We start from the raw sequence: 11,110 nt of genomic DNA on the forward strand, positions 1-11,110 counted from the left end.
GTGGATTTTTAACCCACAAGGTCGGGGACGCAAACCGCAGTCGACTACATGGGAGTCCAGTGACAGAGCCATTACGCTAACTGCTGGTCCCCCTTCCTGATTTCTTTCATGAGCAAGAGAAAGAGAGAAAAATAATTAACAGTGACCCCAAAAGACTCTTAATAACATAAACCATCTCGGCCTCAGCCAGCCCCAGATCATGGGCATATGTGTGCTAGCCACTATCAAGGAGATTTCTGGAACCTTCCCACATGAGAATCAAGGAGATTTCAGAACCTTCTCACATGGGTTAGACTCACAAACCATCATACTTTACCACTGCACCACCACCCGGCCCCCTCAAAGAGATACTGGGTCACTGGAAACGTTATGACACATTTTTGCATTTAAAAAAAAAAAAAAAAGATGAAAAAATACATCGTGACTTTTCCTACAATCCAGTATTTACACAACTGGGCTCACCGCGGCATGATTTCAACAGCCATGGGTAGAAGCAACCAAATGTCTATCAACGGATGACTACATAAAGAAAATGTGGTGAATACAAACAGTGGAATATTATTCATCCTTACAAAAAAAAAAGAGGGAGTCCTATCGTTGCTGCAATATGGATGAACCTTGAAAACATCACGCTAAGTTGGGAACCAGCAGTTAGCGTAATGGCTATGTCGCTGGACTCCCACGTAGTCGACCGCGGTTCGTGTCCCGGACCCGGTGGCTTAAAACTCACGCCGGGCGCACGTGCGTGAGTGCCCAAGATCCCGAGAGGAGAATGGAGGAGAAGGGATTGCGGCGTGACCATCCCCCCCGGGGGGTGATTTCTCGCTTTCTGTCTCTATGTCTCTCTCTGTCTGTCTGGCAAGCGCGCGCGCCCTATAGTGAAAATCTCTCCAAAAAAAAAAAATCACGCTAAGTGAAATAAGGTAGTAACAAAAAGAAAAATTATGCACAGTCCAATTAGATGAGGTAGTCAGGCTCTCAAAAACACAAAGTAGAATGGTGGTTGCTAAAGGATCGGGAGAGTAGGGAAAAGGAGGAGTTGTTTAATGCGTATTCACCTTTCCAAGGTGAAAAAGCTGTACAACGATGCAAAATGGTTCACATAGTATACACATATCAGAGTGTACACATTAAAATGGCTCAAGATGATAAAGTCTGTTATGTGCTTTTACAATTGTTTAAAAAAAAAGGGGGCGGGCAGCAGATGGCAGAATCGTTCGTCATTGGACTCCCATATAGTCGACCACAGTTCAAGTCTCGGACCAGCAGCTGAAAACTCATGCTGGGCACGTGTGCGTGCGTGCCCAGAATCCCAAGAGGAGAATGGAGGAGAAGGGACTGTGGCACGGCCATTCCCGCTGGGAGGTGATTTCTTGCTTTCTGTCTGTCTCTCTCCATCCCTCCAGCAAGAACAGAAAAGAACATCAAAAATAGAAATCCTAAGAAATGAATTAAATTTAATTATAACTACATAACCAATTATTAATTCTGGGTCCCCTATATTGTAGGTCCAGAAACTGCAAAATACCATATTAGGTACTTTTATTCCCAAACAATTGACTATACATTCAACCTGCCTTCTTCCTACTCAACCACTTCCTTCCTTTCAACCACAAAACAAACTTACACCATCACCTTCCAGTCTTTAAAAATTCTAAAAAGTTCGAGACCAGCGGATGATGTAATGGTTATGTCGCTGGACTCCCGTGTAGTCGACCATCGTTCAAGTCCCAGACCCAGTGACTTAAACTCATGCTGGGCGCGTGTGCGTGCGTGCCCAAGATCCCGAGAGAAGAATGGAGGAGAAGGGACTGCGGTGTGGCTATCCCCCTAGGGGGTGATTCCTCCTTTTCTGTCTCTCTGTCTCTCTCTGTCTGTCTGGCAAGCACATGTGCCCTGTAGCAAAAATCTCTCTTTTAAAAAAAAATTCTAGACAGTTCAAATTCCTGCACTGGAAGAACTGTCTAAAAAATTTCTATCTAATTTTCTCAAAACACTTAGAACTGAAAATTTTTAAGTTTTGCCATAGGTCACGTGTGCTTACTAGTGAGAGACAGTGGGAGGTAAAGTGAGAAGTCACCCCCCAGGGGGAATGGTCACAATGCAATCTCTTCTTCATCTCCTGAGACTTTGGGTACACATACTCAGCATGATTTTCAAGCTGCCAGTTCCAGGACTCGATCCGCAGTTAGCCTTATGGAGTCCAGCATCTTAACCATGCCATCTGCTGGCCCTTATCAGAATTCTTTTTTTTTTTTTTTTTTTTTTTTGGAAGATCATTGCTATAGGACATATGTACTCACCAACGAGACAGAAAGCAAGACATCACCCCCCAGCAGGAAGGCCATACCACTATCCCTTCTCTTCCATTCTCTTGGGATTCCAGACACACATGCACATGCGTGTGAGTTCTAAGCCACCAGGTCCAGAATTGGAACTGTGGTCAACTAAGTGGGAGTCGCTATAGCATCTGCTGGTCCCAGTCCCCAAGAGAACCCTTTTTTTGTTTTTTTGAGAGATTTTTGCTATAGGGCTTATGCACTCACTGGAGAGATGGAGAGAGACAGAAAGAGACAGAAAGTGAGAAATCACCCCCCAGCGGGATGGTCACACCATAATCCCTTCTCCATTCTCCTCTCGGGGTTTTGGGCATGTAAGAACATGCATCTGGTGTGAATCTAAGCTGCCAGGTCTAGGACTCGAACCACCATCAACCACGTGGGAGTCCAGTGACCTGACCATTATGCCATCTGCTGGTCTCCCAGGAGAAGTAAAAAAAAGAAAAAAAGAATTATTTACTTACATTTATTTATTTATTATTATTATTATTAACTTGACCAGAAAAAGGGAGAGAGAAAAAGTGAGAAAGCAAGCCACCGGGTCTGGGACTCCAACTGCGGTCAGCCATGTGGGAAGACCACCATGCCACTTTCCAGCCCCCAGGAGAATTCTTAAGCTAACTAAACTAACATTTCCTACATAGTTTCAGTTTCTTAAAAGTAGGTTATATTTGCTATTTCAACTTTCTCCTTTCCTTTATTATTATTTTAATTAATGATAGAGCACACACACACACACACATAAGAGAAAAAGACAGAATCTCTTCATGTCACAATCCCTCTTCCCCCACCTCTGCTCCACAAGATCCTGAGTGTCCACATGGACTGTGTGTGTTTCCAGGCCAATCCAGTGATCTGAGCCCACAGTAGGCCACGTGGTTTCTAGCCTTACAGGGCATTACGATACCACTGCACCACAGCGGGTAGGCCAATTTCCTACTTCCTGTTGACTCCCTGGCCCACTGTACTCTCCCCACTGCTACCATGACATCTACTGGTTTTTCTCTGGCTACGCTACTCGGACTCCTTCACAGATTCTTTTCTGCTCACTCTATCTGTATCATTGCTTTCCCTGGGTTTTGTTCTGAACTGTTTATCCATTTTTTCTATATCCATCCAAAACCCATGGCTGCAATACCTATGACTTCAGCCAAGAATTCCTTCTCAAGGTCCAGCTCTGTGGCCTTGTGGTTAAGACAGCCAGACCCAACATGGCCAACTATGCAATTCGAATTCCAACCCTGGCAGTTGGAAAAACACTCCAGGCCCATGTGCAGACATGTCCAAAATTCCAACAGGGAAGAAAAATGGAGGAGAAGGAATTACAGCATGACCAGGCCCCATTGGGGGGGAGGGATGCTTCCTCTCTCTCTCTCCCTCTCTCTCTCTACCTCTCTCTCAGGCAAGCACACACGTCTTCTAGCAAGTTTTTTTTTTCTTTTTCTTTTTTTTTTTAATTTTTAAAGAAAGGAAGAAAAAAGAATTCTCTCCCAAACTCCAATATAGTTCCCTGCCTAACAGATTTGGATATTCCAGCAGCACTTCAAGTCTGAGAAGTCCAGTTTAAAAATCTTTCAATGAACCCCTACTGCTCTCAAAATCATGTTCCAGCTCTTCAGTAAAGCATTCAAGAATATCTTTGGGGCCAACTCCACTGCCTAAAGGCTGCGATTAAAGGAGCCAGATCCCAAATGGCTGATCATAAGTCTCAGCTCCAGGATTCCCACACCCACAAGTCACTGAACTCCATTCCACCCAACTCGTACTTCTTGGCTCTGTTAACTTTCTCCATTACAGTCTTCCACTATCCCAAAATCTGACTTAGATACGACTTCCACTGTATCCTACGCATACCTCTAGCTTAGCATCTCGGTACTTATTTGTCTAGACTAGTCTGTAAGCATCCCCCATGTGTGTCTTATTTAGTAAACAAGAGCTCAATAAGTATTTGTTAAAAGCTGTTACAAACTTAAAGTTCGATTCAGTTCTTTGAAATATTGGATTTAACATTTCAGTACCTGGAATACTTGGGTCCAAGATACAGAGCATCTTGTTCACACAAATAAAGCACCTATAAAAATAAATTCATAATCAGAAGGGGAGGTAAAAAAATCACAATAGACATCCTTTGTGTTTGCCCAGAATTCTTTCCCGCCCCCTACTTCACCAGGTGTGTTATCTGCTAACAGACCTCTGGCCACAAAACTGACCACATTGCATGACCTAACCACCCGCAGTACTAAGCTCAGTGCCGTGGGCCCTCAGAGGTGGGAACGGCTTAAGAGATGGGCACGTGACCACATCTATCTGACCTGAGGCTCCAGATAGCCAGGAAGTCTTTGGAGAAGACGATTGTTCCCACCTCAGCTCCCCACAGCCCTCTCTACCGATTCTGGTAGACGGTTATACGAACCAGTAACGTCCCACCCATAGGCTATTCCCAGCTACCTTCCTGAGACCTGCCCTCTGCAAAGTCCTAATTAATAAACAGAGAAACCAAACAGATGGAAGTCAGATGTTAGAAGATGATTTTCATTCATGCCGTAAAGGGCATGCTACGCCTTTCTGACTTAGAAAACCTCTGTCAAATACAATGCCTTTCCTCTCTCTGTTAGATAAAAAGCAAAATCATTATTTAATTCCCTCTTTGATACACTCCATGCCAATCACACTGTTTCTTTAAAACTGTCAACTCCACCTCTTCCCTTTGTTACACCCTCACCGGTATACAGTGAGATGACAAATAAGCAACCAGCTTCAATGTGGTGAGAGAACACCGCGCTAAGGAAACAAATAGAAAGTGTATGTAACCCTGGGAACCAGAAGTTAGCGTAATGGCTATGTCGCTGGACTCCCATATAGTCGGCCGTGGTTCGCGTCCCAGACCCGGTGGCTTAAAACTCACGCCGGGCCCGTGTGCGTGCGTGCCCAAGATCCTGAGAGGAGAATGGAGAAGAAGGGATTGCGGCGTGACCACCCCCTCTGGGGGGTGATTTCTCGCTTTCTGTCTCTCTGTCTCTCTCTGTCTGGCGAGCGCACGCGCCCTATAGCAAAAACCTCTCAAAAAAAAAAAAGTGTATGTAACCCTGACTTGAGGCATTACCGACATCTTTCTCAAACGTGTTACCTGTCACCTAGACCGAGAAAGACAAGTAAGAACTACAAACGTGGCGATGGGCTGGCCCCCTAGCCTAGTGGTTAAAGGAGCCAGATCCCACATGGTGATTGTGCAATTCAAATCTCAGCCCCGATGGCTTGAAAAAAATTCAGGGCGCATTTGCACGTATGCCCAGAAAGTCAAACAGAATGCAGAAATAGAGAACAGATTGATGCATGACTACATGCCACCAGGGGAAGGGAGCGCTTTCTCCCTGTCCCTCTCTGTCCACGTCACTGGTGAGTGCGTGCATGACCTGGCAAATTAAAAACCGAACGTAGGGCCAGCAGGAGCCTAGTGGTAAAGGTATTAGATTCCCAAATGGCTGGCCTTTGTTCAAGTTCCAGACCCAGCAACTTGAAAATCATGCTACTATGTGCATGCCCGAAATCCTGAGTGGAGACCAGAGAAGGGATTACAGTGTGGCCATCCCCCCTAGGGAGTGACAGGGATGATTACTCACTTTTTCTTCCTCCTCCTTCCCTCCAGAGAACACATGCACACTATGGCAAAAACCTTAAAAATTTTTTTTTTCAAATGAAAAAATACTAATAGCCATATATTTTGTGTGTTATTCAGAGCTTATTAAAAAAATAATAAAAAGGCTAAATCAATAAGTGATCAATCAAAGGATATGAACAGACAATCCACACTTAAAAATGACAGAATGTCCACCATGAATCTGGTGAGGTTTACTGAAATTGGTAGAGTCAGTGCTTAGGCCAGTACAACTTGACTAATTGTCAGTCATAAAATTCCGGCTGCTTTAGCCACTATATACCCTCCACAGAAATTAATAAAATGGGTTTTGGTTTTTTTTTAAAGATTTTTGCCTTAGGGCAGGTGTGCTCAACAAAGAGAGACAGAGAGAATAAAAGGAACCATGAGAAATCACCCTCCAGGGGCGGATGGCCACCTGCAATCCCTTCTCCTCCATTCTCCTCCCAGGATCTTGGGCAGGCATGCACGTATCTCTGGTCTGCTGACCCCATTGAAATGTTCTTTAAATTTTTAAAGTTACATGAGTTTGGAAGTAACTGATTAACCACCGTTTAAATGTACTAAAAAAGTAATTTCCGGAAACCAATGCTGAATTCAAGCTCTGGAGTAGGAAGGTAAAATATTCCCCAAGCCTTGTCCCAAGGCTATATTCCAACAGCCTGTCAACCTACTGTCGAGGCATTATTTTTAAACTTTATCAACCGAGTGCATTTCTAGCCTTTGGGTAGATACTCAAGAGTGGAATTGTTGGATTGAAAAAGTATGGCACATGGGACCAGCAGTTAGCATAATGGCTATGTCGCTGGACTCCCAGGTAGTCGACCATGGTTCGAGTCCTGGACCCGGTGGCTTAAACTCACAACCGGCGCGTGTGCGTGCGTGCCCAAGATCCCAAGAGGAGAATGGAGGAGAAGGGATTGTGGCATGGCCATCCCCTCTGGAGGGTGATTTCTCGCTTTCTGTCTCTCTTTCTCTCTGTCTGGCGAGCGCACGTGCCCTATAGGAAAAACTTCTAAAAAAAAAAAAAAAAAAAAGGAGATTAAAAAAAAAATGGAAGGTTATCTGTTGATAATATGTGTGGTAATAGCTTTGACTAAACCAACACAGAGTGTATTCAGAATGGGAAAATTCATTTGGTATACTGTAATGATACACAGTGACTGAATATTTTAAAAAGGAAAGAAAAAACCTTTATCAAAGTAGATGGGAAGGTACTTATAAGTAAATCCAATAAACGAAAACTTAGAACTGCATTAAAAATCATGGGTTTACATATAAGCAAATTACTGGTAATGTGGAAGGAAAAATGCTCAGGTGACAAACCAATATACATTATTTCATCAACTTTAAGACATGTGTTTATATTTCTGCAGCTGATGCATGCTAGAATCAAACGATAAGCCTACACTGACATTAACTTAGAGCGATTTTGTTTGTAGTGGCACATACACCACTACATCTTACAGCTGATGGGATGAACGGATATTTGGAAAGGTAGTTACTCACTGAATAGCACATGCTCAGTCTCAGGGGGCCATGGAAATAATAGGTTAAGAGTAAGGATTGGGGGCCAGCAGGTGGCACGGTAGTTAAGGATGCTGGACTCCAACGTGGCTGACCATAGTTCAAGTCTTGGACCTGGCGGTTTGCTTTCATTTACTCTCTTTCTTTCTCTCTCTCTCTCTCTCTCTCTCTCTCTCTCTCTCTCTCCCCCCACCCCTGGTCAAATTAAAAATAAATAAATAAAGTTAAATAAAATCATTCTTTTTTAAAAAGTAGTAAGGTTTGGAGTCAAAAAGAGGTAACTCTGAATCCTGGCTGTGTGTACATACACACATACACACACATATACGTACACCAGTTGGGTGACTTCTGACAACTTTTTTTTTGGAGAGGTTTTTGCTATAAGCCACGTGCGCTCGCCAGAGAGAGACAGAGACAGAAAGTGAGAAATCACCCCCCAGGGGGGATGGCCACACCACAATCCCTTCTCCTCCATTCTCCTCTTGGGATCTTGGGCGCGCGCGCACACACACACACACGCCCGGTGTGAGTTTTAAGCCACCGGGTCCGGGACGTGAACCGCGGTCGACTACATGGGAGTCCAGCGACATAACCATTAGGCTAACTGCTGGTCCCTCTGACATCTCTCAGTCTGTCTCCTCATTTGTGAAACAGTGCTGAGAACAGTTGTTGTACTCGCCTAGGCACTGGCTCTGTACTGATTTTACTAAACCCTGAAAATTAAAGACACTACACATAAAGTGGTTAAACAGTATCTGGTACCGTATTATTACTATACATACATTACTGTTCTGTGTGTGTGTCATGTGTGCGATTTGCTCTCCGGGAAGTTGAGAGTGATGAGGATGACAGTGATGGACAGCTTACTGCTTGCCTGGCATGGTGGGTATCAAAAATTGTTCAATCTCTATTCCTAACATAAAAGCATTTAATAAAGATTGGTTGCGATCTGGCACTTGACCTGGCAAACAGACCTAAGGGCGATTTTGCATATTAAAAACTGAAGGAAATGCCCGAAGTAGGTGGGTTTTTTTCTAAAATTCAGGGATTAATAAAAGGTGACTGCATTGTATATCAAAAGACATGCATAATTGTGGATAAGAAAGAAAGGTGTTTTTTTTTTCTAATTTTTTATTTAACCTTATTTTAATCTGACCAAAGAGTGACAGAGTGAGAGAGACAGAGCAGGAAAGTGAGAAAGCAAGCCACCAGTCTGGGACTCGAACCCTGGTCAGCCATGTGGGAATCCAGCGCCCTCAACCACCTTGCCACCTGCTGGCCTGCCTTTGTGATATTTTAATTTGCCCTATTTTCATCCTTCTTTTCCCAATTCTGTAGTAGACTTGAAAATCAAATTTTGGGAAACTGACATATATGCAAGAAGTTAAGAAATGGATGACTAGAGGGGAAAAAAGATAATAAGATATATAGAAAGCAAAATAGCAAACTTCAGTCCAACTTAACAATTACATTAAATGTAAAAGATTAAACATCTCAAACAAAAGGCAGAGATTGGTAAAATGAATAACAAACCATGCTACAACTACATATTATCTATAAAAGACACTTTCAGATTGAAAGACACAGATGCATTGAAAATAAAAGAATAGAAAAGAAAAGGAAATATCATGCAAACAATATTCAAAAGAGAGATGAAATGGCAATACTAATAATGGATGAAATAGACATAAGGCATAAATGGTTACTAGAGACAAAGAAAAAACAAGGAAAAATGATAAAAGATCTACACATCAAGAATTATAGATATATGTGCACCTAACGACAGAGCTCCAAAATACATGAAGAAAAAAGTGATAGAACTGAAGAGAGAAACAAATAATTTAACGATAATAATGGGTAAAAAAAAAAATGGAACCAGCAGTTAGAGTAATGGCTATGTCGTTGGACTCCCACGTAGTCGACCGCAGTTCGTGTCCCGGACCCAGTGGCTTAAAACTCACGCCGGGCGCGTGTGCGTGCGTGCCCAAGATCCAGAGAAAGCAAGCCACCAGGTCTGGGACTCGAACCACGGTCAGACAAGTAGGAGTCCAAAGCCCTCAACCACCTCGCCACCTGCTGACCCGAAGAGGGGGGTTTTTAAAAGCATGAACGAGTATATATTTTAAAAATGCACCTACAATAATGTTTGTTTAACCTCCCTTGTGTATAAGACACTAAGCCTACTTTAAAATACTTCAAGGAAAGAAGATCACGTCCTTAGCATAAATAAAGCCCACTTGTTCTGAGAAATCCTTATCCTCTCCCTTCAAAGCAACTAAAATCAACAGGTACAAACTGACATTTTTAAGTACTGTATGCTCATTTGAAGTGTTTTTTTATTTTTATAGGTGACTGGTTTTTTTATTATTATTATTATTATTATTATTAACTAAATTGTTGCCTGCTTGCAGAGGGGCGGCCATTTCTTTCCCATCCCTCCCACCATTTCTACCCCTGCAGCCCCCCACCCTAGCAGAGCACTTCAACAATAAAGGTTCGGAAAACGAAGAACACGGTGTTGTTTTCGGTCCTGACCTTTAAAACGGAGCATGTGAGAAAAGAAAACTGAACCACGCTTACCAAAATACAAAATGCACCATGTTTACCTTTCCATGTGTAAGAATTCTTTCCGTGGAAAGTAAAGGATGAGGGTTAAAACGAGTTATAAAAGCGAGCTGGTGTAAACAGAAGGGGGGGGGGAATTGGAAGCAATACAAACGGAGGGCAAAGGCTGATGTTGAAATGAAAGGATAACATTTTTTTAAAAAGAGAGAGAGAGAGGGAGAGGGAGGGAGAGGCCCCTGCAAATCACTCATTGTTTTCCGGGAGGCCAGGTTATCTCCAGGGTTTTCTGCTCGGATCCCAACCAATCCGCACCTTTTCTGAGTCAACCAGTCTCCAGGCAAGCAGCGCTTCCTGATTGGATTCGAAATGTTGAGTAGGAGCGGCAGCCAATCCCGTCCCCCAGTCTGAACTGCGCCAAGGAGACACTACAACCACTGCATGGCGAGTGTGTACAAACCTGTCCACGCCACAGACCGCAGGTCCCGGGTCCCGGGCTGTTGCAGACCCCTTAACACACAGGGACAGAGATCTGGCGTCTACACTCAAGATCGCGTATTCTTATTGTTATTATTATTACTGCTGCTGCTGCTACTTCTCCTCTCGTTCTCTGAGTGCAGAACTGTTTTTACCCCAACAAGGGACACATTGCGCCCCGGTAAAATGACTCACTCTCCCCAAGACAGGTCTCCAGCCAGTTCCGAGAGGGTCCCGATGAGGATCGAAGTTGAACACGGGATAGAAGGGCTTGGATGAGGGTCCAGGACGCCCCCAAACGCCCCGGAGAGAGAGTGGGCTCCCCGTAAAATCCCAAATCCGAACGTGGCTGCGCGTGTGAGCTGGAAGTGAGTAAATACACGGCTCGCTAAAACCAAGTGTTCGCGAAGGTGGCCTCGAGTTCCCGGAAGGCTCTGCCTGGGCGACGCGGGTGTAGCCCGCGGGCGCAAGGTCAAGCCCGGCGGGAACGGTGGGGGAAGCTTGGGGCGAGGGGGTGTGCGGGGGCCTGGAGGCCCGCCATGCGCCGGGG

At 44.1% G+C, this 11,110-nt stretch overlaps 1 protein-coding gene across 1 annotated transcript in view; it reads right to left on the bottom strand.

Moving 5' to 3' along the window:
* N4BP2 (NEDD4 binding protein 2) overlaps positions 1-11,023 on the bottom strand; it is a 71,828-nt gene extending 60,805 nt beyond the window's left edge. Inside the window, 2 exon segments of the mRNA XM_027768590.1 lie at positions 4,358-4,410; positions 10,756-11,023. The gene's annotated coding sequence lies outside the window, so the exon portion shown is untranslated.
* Positions 11,024-11,110: the final 87 nt, after the last annotated feature.

This window comes from Tupaia chinensis, unplaced genomic scaffold, assembly GCF_000334495.1.
Source record: "Tupaia chinensis unplaced genomic scaffold, TupChi_1.0 Scaffold146907_1, whole genome shotgun sequence".
Taxonomy (NCBI): domain Eukaryota; kingdom Metazoa; phylum Chordata; class Mammalia; order Scandentia; family Tupaiidae; genus Tupaia; species Tupaia belangeri.